This window comes from Littorina saxatilis, unplaced genomic scaffold (assembly GCF_037325665.1).
Source record: "Littorina saxatilis isolate snail1 unplaced genomic scaffold, US_GU_Lsax_2.0 scaffold_1559, whole genome shotgun sequence".
Lineage (NCBI taxonomy): Eukaryota > Metazoa > Mollusca > Gastropoda > Littorinimorpha > Littorinidae > Littorina > Littorina saxatilis.
Genome location: NW_027128488.1, coordinates 11948 through 23894, shown reverse-complemented (window position 1 = coordinate 23894; position 11947 = coordinate 11948).

Here is an 11947-nt window from a genome sequence, read left to right as displayed (position 1 = left end):
CTTTATGCATTTCCGCGATTTACCACTGTTGGTTTGCCAATCAGTTTTATCATGGGCAAACTTAAACAAATCGAAGAGATGCTCCAGATCGAAGAGTACAGAGAGTACTGGTCAGAAACGCCGCATATTCCTGTCACATCAGAGCTCCAACAGTCCCAGTCTTAGACTTACAGTGCTTGTTTGTGCGCAACAACAGAAGTATCACACTGCACCTGCACTGTTAGACAAGTGTTTAAATATAGTAACGATCATGCATGTACGGTTTCAAAAATAGTAATGACGTGATTCTAAATATAGTAACGATCATGCATGTACGGTTTCAAAAATAGTAATGACGTGATTCTAAATATAGTAACGATCATGCATGTACGGTTTGCTGCGCCTGCCCTGCTTTGGCTGTCTTCTTAATCATCCTGCTTCAACACCCTGCTTCAGCTGTGTTATTGTTTTTGCTTCACCCTGCTTCAACGCCCTACTATAAACTTTTTAGGCTGCCTTCGGGCGGCCGCCGAGTGTTAACTTATTCAATTGACTTGTTTATTTGATTCAAGCTTTTGATAAGTGTACTTGGTGGCTGCTTTGAAACTCAACAAAGCCTACTAACTCCCCTTTCACAAACACTTCCCAAACGCAAGCAACTTCCTTTTCCCCGCTGCAGTCAGAACAAAGCTGTCATAGCGGGTTTTCCCGATTGACAAAAATTCTTATTACACACTCAGACTATTTGCGTTTGTTCTCCAGTGTCCAATTGCATAAGAATATTCTGGTGATGAATAAACGCGCTTTGTGTCATTAGCATCTAAAGATTTCTTGTTTACAATAGTTGTGTTGATCTGATGAAGCGCGGAACTGATCTTAGGGTTGTCATGGTGAAACACTCGCTTCTGAAACAGTGCTTCCTTGTAGTTATCATGCGATATGCTCGACTTTACAACCTGTTTGCTTACACCCTTTGCTTTTTTAACCACCCCTTTCTCACTTGCAACACTGTACATCTTTGCACGCAATCCAACATACTCCTTAATTATCTTCCCATTCATTTCATCTTTCATCTTCCCAATAACCTTCTTGTTAACATTTGAGTGCAATGGTGATTCTTTAGGGTAGTCGCAAGTGTCATAAAAAGAATCTTTTCCTTTTACTGCAGGACTTTCAGCTTCTAGATCTTTGTAAATGTCATCCGCTGGAATGTCAAGTAAGAATGAATCTGTGTCTGTGTAAAGTACTCTCGATTTGGGATATCTTGGTTTCAAATAATCATACAAAAACTCAAGCATCAACAGTTTTGACAACTCTAGCACAGTAAAGCCTATGAATACTGGTTTGTCAAGCTTGACTACAAGTTTTTTCATTAAGATACCATACAGCTGTTCATGAAAGTATTTAAAGTCTTGATACTGTGGTTTGGATGTCAGCTTGATGGCCTCATTTTCTCTTGTAACAAGTCTAACATCCTTTCTCTTGTGTGGGTTTTCCATTGTCTTACCAAAGCAACTGTTGTTCATCAGTTTAAAAAAGTCTTTCTCTGATGCATCAGCGGCTTTGGTTCTCAGTTCTGTGTTTTTCATGATGTAAGGTTTCATAAACTGTTCTTGATCAAATAAAATTATACGATGAACAGCCTTCAAAATTAATCCATGTCTAATGTAAAACTGTAACAGTCTGTAGTGACACACATACTTCTTTTTGTGAAACAGATTGGGCACCAGCTTTGGAGGTTCTCTTGGGTTTACTTTTAACCTCTCAGCCGCTAAAGGATAATCATTATGTAGATCATGAAGTGATAGTGGATAGTCTAAGTCAACTTCTAGTATCCATCCCTTTCGACTGTCTGGGCCTGCTTTTAATATTGTCAGCACAACACATTGTGAAAATGGTCCTGAATAGATCTTAAAGTTCCGAAGTGGAAGCGTCTGACACATTGCCCAACCATACAAATTGTTTGCATCTAGATACATGATGTAATTAGAAGGTTTCATAGGATCAAAGTCGTCCAAGTATTTGTTGTTGGCTTTGCAGTAATTGTGTGAAGCCATACTGATTCCTCCACGTAGTCCATTTTCAATCATCTGAAGTGTAGGTAGATCTGATAGCAAGTCAATCTTTACTCCTGTAAATCTAAGAAATGCATCCCAGCTCATGCCTGGTGCAGATATGTAATGTGAAGGATCTAGATTGTAGTGCTTCATACATGTTCTTCTGTAATTCTCAAATATATCTGCAAGTAAACAAACATCAGCCAACAAATATTGATCATGATAATCACCCATTGTATTACATCCTAATTTATTCCATGCAGTCTTAGCGTGTTCATAGTCTTCGTCACTTATACCTTTACCCTTCAGCCGTGAGAAGTAAGCATCCTTTGGTGGTAACTCATCTTCATCAAACCTCTCCCACGAATCCATGTATTCATATGGATAGACTCCCTTTCTAACTAAGTCACTGTCAAAGTACTTACATGTGATTGGGAAAGCAGTTAGTGATGAAGATAAAGACTCAAGTGTTCCCATCAGATGTTGAGCAGAATCGTAGAAGTATAAACTATTCAGAGTAAAGGCCATGTACTTTTCTGAAGACTGCGCAATGCATCTTGCTTTGTATTCATCAGTTACTGCCTGCATGATCAGATGTGAATCATAACCGCGCAAGTTATGGAAGAAGATTGGAAGCTTCCAAGTCTTAGGATCAAACTTTAATTGTAGATTACATTTGCTGTGTGCTGCTCCTCGGAACTGCCCACTTACATGATCATGATCTCTTACTATTGGATTGTCTGTGTTTGGTGTTAGACTTTGTTCGCATATCCAACACTGTGTGGTAGAGTTAAACTGTTCTTGGTCTTCAGGTTTCATAACGATGTCTGAAAGATTCAGTTGTTTGGAGCAGTCATTTCGCACTTGGTTCATTTGCTGTAAGAAGTTCTTTGCTGCATTAGGTCCTCTGTACAATTGCGGTTTAGAATGTTTACCATCTGAACTAACAACAATAAATGCATATGAACAGACTTGATGATTACTTAGAGTTACTGTTTTAGGTAGGTCTTTTGGTAAAGGTCCTTCATATGGCACAATGATAGATTCAAAGTCAGCATAAACAACATAAGGACTTTTCTGTAGTTTGCATACATTCTTAAAATACACTTTGCTGTCTGGCGGTGGTGTTGTTAACTTCACAACCGCATCATCAACGCTCTTACAATGTTGCTTGTGTATAAGTGCTGCATGAATTGATGGAATACGCAAGAGACATCGCCTACAAAAGTCTTGTTTACTATTGTGATTGCTTGTGCTCGCCATCAGTCTACTCATTGTACGAATCAAAGTGTAATGATATTTTACACCATCAGTCATTAGTAACATGTCAACATGGTTAGTATCACAATCACCAATCGTTGGTGAGTTCTTTGATATTCTGACTGGTTTCAGTTCATCTTCCTCATCCCACGTGTAAACATTTACGGTGATGGGTTTGTTTTGCTGTTCAAATTTGTCAATGCTTGTAATGCTGACAGGAAATTCAATACCAGTAAAGTTTAGTTTATTTCTGTATGCATGATAGTTAGACACTCTTTCTGCATTTTTCTTTACACTGTACAGTCTTGCCAGAACACACCACATAAAACATTTGTCATCATCATTCTTTATGTTCAGCACAGCACGTTTTTTGACAAGAGCAGGAGGTAAAGGTATGTAACTTCTACCTCTGATGGGGGCAAATTTACTTAGCTTCAATTCTATTTTTAGAATTTCACCTTCTGACCATCCGGATCCTTTCATCTTTGCATCCTCTGCAGCTTGCTCAAACCGTTTCATCATTTCATCTGCCCAGTTTCCATTCAATTCTGCCATAGAATTAAGTGCTAGTTGTCTGGTTGAAACATGAACTTCTAGCACCTCATCACTGACTGTTTTGTATTTTATTAAACTGACTATCTGAACTTTTACTGGAGGTTCAATCAACAAATTGTTTGGAATTTGTTCAATAGCGTCTTGCACACTGGACTGCACATTTTGAGGATCCGTTACTTGTAATTCAACGGTGTCAAATACTGTCGATAAAGATTCTAATACAGAGTCTTCCATCGCTGTGAGTTTGATTTTATAACTCAAAATAAAAATATAAATTAAAAAAATGAAGTTGCTTAGAATTCTTTCTCAGAGCTTCCATTTTTGTTAACACTATAAAATCTGAAATAAAAAATCATTTAACATTTGTACCACGTGGAACTAATTGTAATTCCTCTTTTACAAAGGCTCTTTGCGGTGCTGGTTCTCTCAAGTAATATATAGGTGGATTTGTCTCTACTACTCTCTTGATTTCATGAATGTGAATACTCCAGATTGGATCCGTTGCACGCTTCCTGCTGTCACCCTCAGCTTCACCGGGTGCATATAAATATCTGACTTTCTGATTGAAAGGTAGTAATGCCACTGGTGTTGTTGACTTTGGAGCAACAGGTATTGTTTTCTGTTTGATTGCATCAACTGGTCTTAACCCTGTAGCTTTAAATACCTCCAGATTCATTGCTCTAAGTACTGATGGTAATCTTTTGACCCATTCAGTGTTACGCAATTTACTTTCTGTGTCCAAAAATTCCTGATGGTACTGATATGAAAACAGTTTTTCTGCCAACTGTTTGTTAAAGCTCTCAACAATAGCCTGTGACCTGTGGTTTCCTGGAATACCTCTCTTCACTGTAACATGATGTTTTAACAGAAGCTGGTTGACAGCTCCTTTAAACTCCTTACCATCATCGCACTGAATCATTCTGGGATACTTTAGTGGTCCACGTCTGTAAATTTCTTGCAGGGCAACAGCTGTAGCTATAGCACTTTTCTCTGTCAACGGTTCAGCATCTTTGTATCTTGTTGCAACATCAACTACAGTCAGTGCATACTTATATTTCTTCCTTCTGACTGTGTCATGCGGTAAATACAGCAGGTCTATTTGATGAGTGTCATTCGGTTTAATGTTAACAAAGTGTGGTCGTGTAATTTTTCTTGGTGCAGGTAAATAGATCTGCCAAACTGCCTGCTTTGACAACCATTTCTTTGCTATATCTTGAGAAACACCTGCTGCGTCACTGAGCTTGTCAATAGCAGTTCTTTCTTTCCAGTATCCTTTTGGGGAATAATATATTTTAGATAACAAAGCATCACTCATGGTTTTTTAAATGACAGAATATTAAGATTTGACAGCACGCGCAATAAAGTAAACAACAGCCATACCAATAACAATGAAAACAATCTCGCCCACCTTCTGCTCTTCTGAAGGCTGATAAAAGTCACCCAGTTTTGGAGGAGCACTTGTCTTCATTTTCTTTCCAGTTACAAGATAGTATTCTTGAATGGCTGCATCAACATTGGCAAAGGTTTTGTTTGCATGTCCTTGCTGCCTGAGTTTATCATTCATAAAGTCTAACTGCGCAATTCGTTTCTTCTCGTATTCATCCTGTGCTTTCGCCAGTTGTTCCATGGCTTTGTTGTGCCTTTCCCTCTCTTCACCATTTTGCAGTTTAGAAAACAAATAGTTGCTGCCAGAAAATGCAAGCGCATTTACAATCGCACCTCCCACCATCATAACCAAGCTAGCCATTTTATTGTCTTACATGTTTATATTTTCTGGAATAATTCCTTGCTTCACCAGGAAGTCTTTTGTTGCAAAGGAAGCTGTCACAACACCAATTAGTTTAGCACCGTCTTCGAAGTCTAACTTTCCCAAGTCGGCTGGTTTCATTCTGAGGAGACTTTTACCCAGCATTGTGTAACTTACACTCAAGCCTCCAATCACTGCAGCGTGATAAACTAGATTAACTATTGTCTTTTCAGAACTCATTTTTATGTTATCAAAATTAAAATATTAAAATTATTCCATATGAAATGAATCCACTGCAGGTACTACTGTGGGCTTTGTTATTGTTTGTACTGCTTTGTTTGTTGGTTTTGGTGTTTCTGATTTTGGTGTTTCTGACACTTTATATTTGCCTTGCCAAAGTTTGTAAAGCAAGTATCCACCTCCTCCAACAACAGCTGCTACAGCTACTTTTCTGTATGATAGAAATGAAGATTTTAATTCTTGATCAGTTTGTGTGACATTAGTCACTTCAGGAATGTTTGGTGTCTGCTCAACTTCAGACATAATGTTCTGCTTTGCCTTTTGATTTAACTTTTTTTGTCTGTTCCATTCGGCTAGTTTTTTTCCTGCTTCTACTCTACCAGGTTTCTTTGTCACTGTGTTCACTTCTGGTATTTTCGTCTGCTCCACTGTCTGCTTCAACTGATCTGTCATCTTTTTTATTCTGAAAATTAATGTGTTTGAAAGTAATTAATCCAGCAACAAATGGTACTAATAAAGCACCAAATCGATAATACAGGCCACAGGCAAGAGATTCGAGGGACTTGGAAACAACAGGGTCATGAGTTAGATCATGTGTTAAGTCTTCCTCCGAGTCGAGAGGTGTAAAATGTCCAAAAATCTTTGTGTACAAACCTATAACAGTCTGTCCAATACTTCTAACCATCTTAGAACCAAGCACTGATTCATACCGTCCATGATACTTTGCTATATCTTCTGAGGAAAGATGTTGTACTTCTTCCACAGTTAACTGCTGCCCAAGGTAGTGTTTTGTTTTTCCACAAACAGCAAGTGAATACAATCTTTCTTTTTTATCAGGTATAGTCCTACTGTCACAGATTTCAATATCTGTAGCAGTCTGCATCAGCAATTCATCACAGTTCATTTTATTTTGATGCAGAATAAAATTAAAATCTAGTAATTAAACTTGAGTAAGAACTTAGGTAGGAACTTAACAAGAACTTGGGTAGGAACTTGAGTAAGAACTTAGGTAGGAACTTAACAAGAACTTGAGTAAGAACTTGTGTAAGAACTTAGTAAGAACTTAGTAAGAACTTGTGTAAGAACTTGAGTAAGAACTTGAGTAAGAACTTGACAAGAACTTGACAAGAACTTAGCAAGGATTTCTACAAACATACATACTGAACTGGTTGATCAGTTTTTAAAACCAGTTTCGAGTGCTTAGAAGATTTCAGATTATTCTTTATTCTTTCTCTCTCCTGTTTGTTTTCAATGACATCATTTTCTCGAAGACACTCTTCAAAACTGTCACGGTCCTTTGAATAGAACAATGTTATTGTTTTGAGTTGCTCTCTAAAGTCTTTCAGAACTGCATTGTATTTTTGTGTTAATATCCAAACTGATATTAATGCATGTCGTCCACTGAATGCAAGCTTTGCTAGTGCACTTTTCTTTCTAACAATGTCACGTTCTGCTGCACAGTCATCAATAATAAACAGTGTTGGCGTGTTCTGAAAAAGATCGAAATAATGCTCCAAGCAAACATTTAGACGATCAGAAGGATTTACAATAAATATATTTTGATCAGACCATATGAATTTTCTCTCCTTGTATGTTCTGTTATGCTTTATGGTTGGACAGAATATGACTATGTGTTCAAAGTGATTTATGTAAACAGTTTGTAATAAATCCAAAACATATCTTGTTTTGCCGCAACCTGTTGCCCCACAAATCAAAGAACAGTGTGGATCTTTTGGAAGAAAATCTAGATACTTCATTTTAACACGTTCAATAAACAATATCCTGTAATCTGCTTTCAGAGATGTTTAACTGCGCATCTGACACAACAAACACGTAGATCTTAACTGATTTACTACTACTCCCTACTTCCTTTTCAATTTGTATTGTGATTCCTTCTGATCCGTTTTCAATTCGCCTTCCACTTCCATGCAGTTTGTTGTCGTCAGTTGTTCTGAGATCCAGCCATAACGCATATTTATTTGTCAAGAAATCTTCTACGCCAACACCGTGTAAATGTAGATCTTTAGCCACAAGATCAGATGTTGGGTCTTTCAATCTTCCTCCAGTAAAGTACTTTCTTGCTTCATCATAGTGTTGGTATGGCAGCATGCCAGATGCAAATATTTGGTTTGGCTGCCCTTCAATTGTGCAATATACTCTATTGATTAGTGGATTGTAAAACTTTTCTATTTGCCTTTCATATGGATCTTTTGGTTCCTCAAACAACATAAGTATTCCCTTCATTGACCTAGCTGGTGTATTCAAGTTAATGTTCCAGATTGGATCAGCCTGGCTTTTTGAAAGTGTACTGTGATTCAACACTCTTTCATAATAGATAGGCAGCTTAGAACTGTACTGATTTTCTATAAGTCTAGCCAGTTCAGGATGGTTTACAACATCAAACTCTAAAGAAATTCCAGACACCTTATACTTTGCTTCCGGGTCTTGTGAAAGCATAACACGATCATAACTATTGAAAGTCAGGTCGTATGACAGCCTGTCACGCAATGCTCCTTGATAGAAGGGAGGATGTGAATTTATGAGTTCAAAGTCAAGTGGAATACAAAATTTGTTTCCAAAAGCAACATTGACAGCGTTATCTTTTTTGTTGTCAGCTTTATCTCCTGCTCCTATTCTAACTTTTATCCCATTGTCTGACTGAATCCCTTGAAACACTCTGTTTTTCTTTTCATTGTCAGTCAACCAATTATCTGCGTAAACTAAAAATACATCTGCATTATTCAATGACATCACTTCCCGCCCTTCCAGTTTGACAGTAATCTTCCTCACAATTGCTCTTCCTACATTATAAGCCAAAGTCCTATTTTCATCTGAGCCAGATTCTAATTCTAATTTGAATGATAGTCTTACAGTGCCTGGTACAATAACATCGTTCTTACCTAGATTAGGAAACCTAACAGTAAGTATTTCATTCTGATCAATAGTAGAAGGATTATTTGTAACTATAACTGTTTGCCTTATTCCTTTTACCCCGAGAGGTTCTTTCAGCCTTCTGTAAGGATCAAGAACAGAACCGAACGATTGTGCCATCTTTTTTTATTTTCAAAATAAAAAATAAGTTACAAATGGCAGAAGGTGGATTTGAAGATTTATTTGAGCCAGCGGACGACATGAGCGAAGCAATCCCTTTGGTTCCCTACCATCATTCACTGCATTATGAGGTGGCACGACATGAACTTCTGGAAGGTAAAGTTAGAGATTTCTACAAAAGTTTAGGAGAAGAACCTGATGTTTTAGATCCAAACCAGTTCAAAATGGAAGCAAATCATTTATATACAACTAGCGATAAAGGAGAAAAAGTCCAACTTACATATAAATCTAATCCTGCTAAGTTTCTATCAAAAGTTTCACTAAAACAAAAACTTACTGCTAATCGACTTAGGCAATTAGATATTGTGCCTAGCACACGGTCATCATCTTCCCATGTTGTTTCCTTACTTCAACAAGCAGAACTAGGACTACCAACTGCTACTCAAATAGAATCTGTTCCATTGCAAGATCTTAATAAACTTGCAGATGAGGCTGATCAACTTATACAAGAGATAGAGACTTCTTTTTCTGAGGAAACTTCACTGAAGACTCCACATGAACTATTACCTATGAGAGAAATAGAAGCCCTTAATCAATCACTACAAACCATCAGAGGTGAAATAGCAAATAATCTGTCAAAACTAGGTCAGCTGGATGAAGATATAAACAAAGAGAAACAAAAACTTGCTGATGCTGATGATTTGAACCTAGAACAAGAAGTAAAAAACAGAATTTCTAAGCGTTTAAAAGATTTGCAGGAGGAGAAAGCCATAAGGTTAGAAGTTCTAAGTAACAATAGAGAACAACTGAGAACACAGGTCAGCAGAATAAAAAATACAATTCAAAGAATCCTTTACGAAGACACAACTCTTGCTGAAAGAATTAGAACGCTTTTCAGAGAGCAGGGAATCACAATAGCTAGTATACTAACTGCGTTAGGATTTGCAATAAGCACATTAGTGTTTGCACTCACAGGTGGCACTGTCACACCTCCACCTCCACCTTCACCTTCACCTCCATCTGATCCGGGATGGGTAAAGAAACAACTCAAACACATTGCAGAACTATTAAAGAAACTAGCAGCAAAAGCTTTGGATGCACTTCCAGGAATCATTGGTTCAATTGTTAGCTGGCTGTTATCTTTTGCAGGTAAAGTTGTTGGTTTCATGGCTGAACATCTCTGGACTCTAATAGTTTTAATTGCAGGTGTTCTGCTAACGAGAATAAAGCAAAAGTAAGCCTACACCCACTCCACCAATTACTAGAGCAGTCTTCTGCGATTCATGATCATCACTAATACTAACAGCTTGATCATCACTAGTGACAGAATGATCTTCACCTGCAGCGTGATCTTCACTTGTCACGCTTTGTTTCTGTTCATTGTGATATGGCTGTAACATCGTTCTGATTTCTGAATTCAGTTCTTCACCCTTTCCAAGCGGCTGGGTGTCACTAGCAATAATGATTTCATTGTTATAATTTGTTATTGTTCCAATCTGCAGCTGGAGATCAGAAGGTAACATGTAAAGGCCGTTACCAACAGCAAAGTCAACTTTTGATCTTGCATAACGGAGAGAGTCTTGATACCTTTTGATGCTGGAAGGCAGATCAACTGCAGAGTTTATGACATCTTCTAAATTTGATAACAACTGTTTCTGTGCACCAAACCCTGTGCTTGTTCTCATTATGTTTGATCGTGTCTGTGCCTGCGAGCCTAGCAAGCACCACGCATATGTTCGGATAGATTCATTGATCCTTTCAACACCTGATCCAGTGAAACCTTTGCCGGTGTCTAATATAAAAGTAGTCCATGCATTGTGGTGCTCTTGTTCTATTGATCCTAACTGTACCTGCACATTTGAAGAAAAAGATGTATGACCTGGCCAGTAATCAAAATTATACCTCCTGTGGACACCCCATAAATATAGTGTTCCCATGCCATGGTTTTTGTCTTGCTTTTGCCTAAAGTCGGTCTTAAAATCTATATTGAATTCATTGCAGAGACGCTCATACACTTTCATGTTTATCCTATTGTTGAATGGGTTCCAGCTCTTTTCATGCGGCATTGGTGCCTGAAGTTCAGACAAGATTCTTCTGCACTGATAGTAAACGTGAAATGTGTACACACACTTTGTCAGTAAGTTTGAATTATTCATGTGGTCTGCATAGGACACTCCACATCCTGTGGTTGCACAGAATATTGCAAAGTTTAACTGATTCTGATAGAACTGAATTGGGTGAGAGTTCCACATCTTTGGAACACTATCATTTTTGATTGGGGGATTTAGGTAAGAATGGAATGGGTCAGGCACTTTAACGCGAATGGATTCTGTTTCTGTTACAGCAAAGTCCAACTCATGGAAAGAAATAGTCTTTGGATTGTAATATGGTCCAGTTTTGTATTTAACGTCTTTGTTGAATTTATACTGACTCATTTTTGTTGTTGAATAAAAAATGTTTATCACACTAACAAATGTGAAGACTAGTGTGCCAGTTAAACTTGCAACCCCTATCAACAATCAAAATGGAGGAATGAAAGTTGCACTGCATGAAATTATGTACAAGGTTACTTGGTATAATATCAGTAAAAAAAAGGCTAACAACTGGGTTAGAATTAATGGTAAAAAACATTCTGTAGAAGATGGTTACTATGACTTCTGCACTTTAGAGAAAGAATTGTTTGCTCCAGTAGGTATTACAGCGAGTTTAAATCATGCAAGTCTCATTGCTACTCTTACTATGCCCAAAACTAGAGAAGTAAACGTTGAGTTTCCAACCAAACTCCTTGATATGCTTGGAATTACAAATTTATACAAGGGAACACGTCCCATTGACATGGATGTTAACAGTGTACTGTTTGTTCACATGAGAGAGCTTAACACATCCTATAATCTGTTTAATGATCAGCGTTCTGATCTGCTTAGGATTCTTCCACCGAGTGATGCCTCTTTTTGTAAAATGCACGTGCCAACATTTAAGACACTTCAGTTCAAGGACTTGGAGGAAGGGTGTCATGAATTCCTACACATTGATCTGAAAAATCAAAGTGGACAACCAG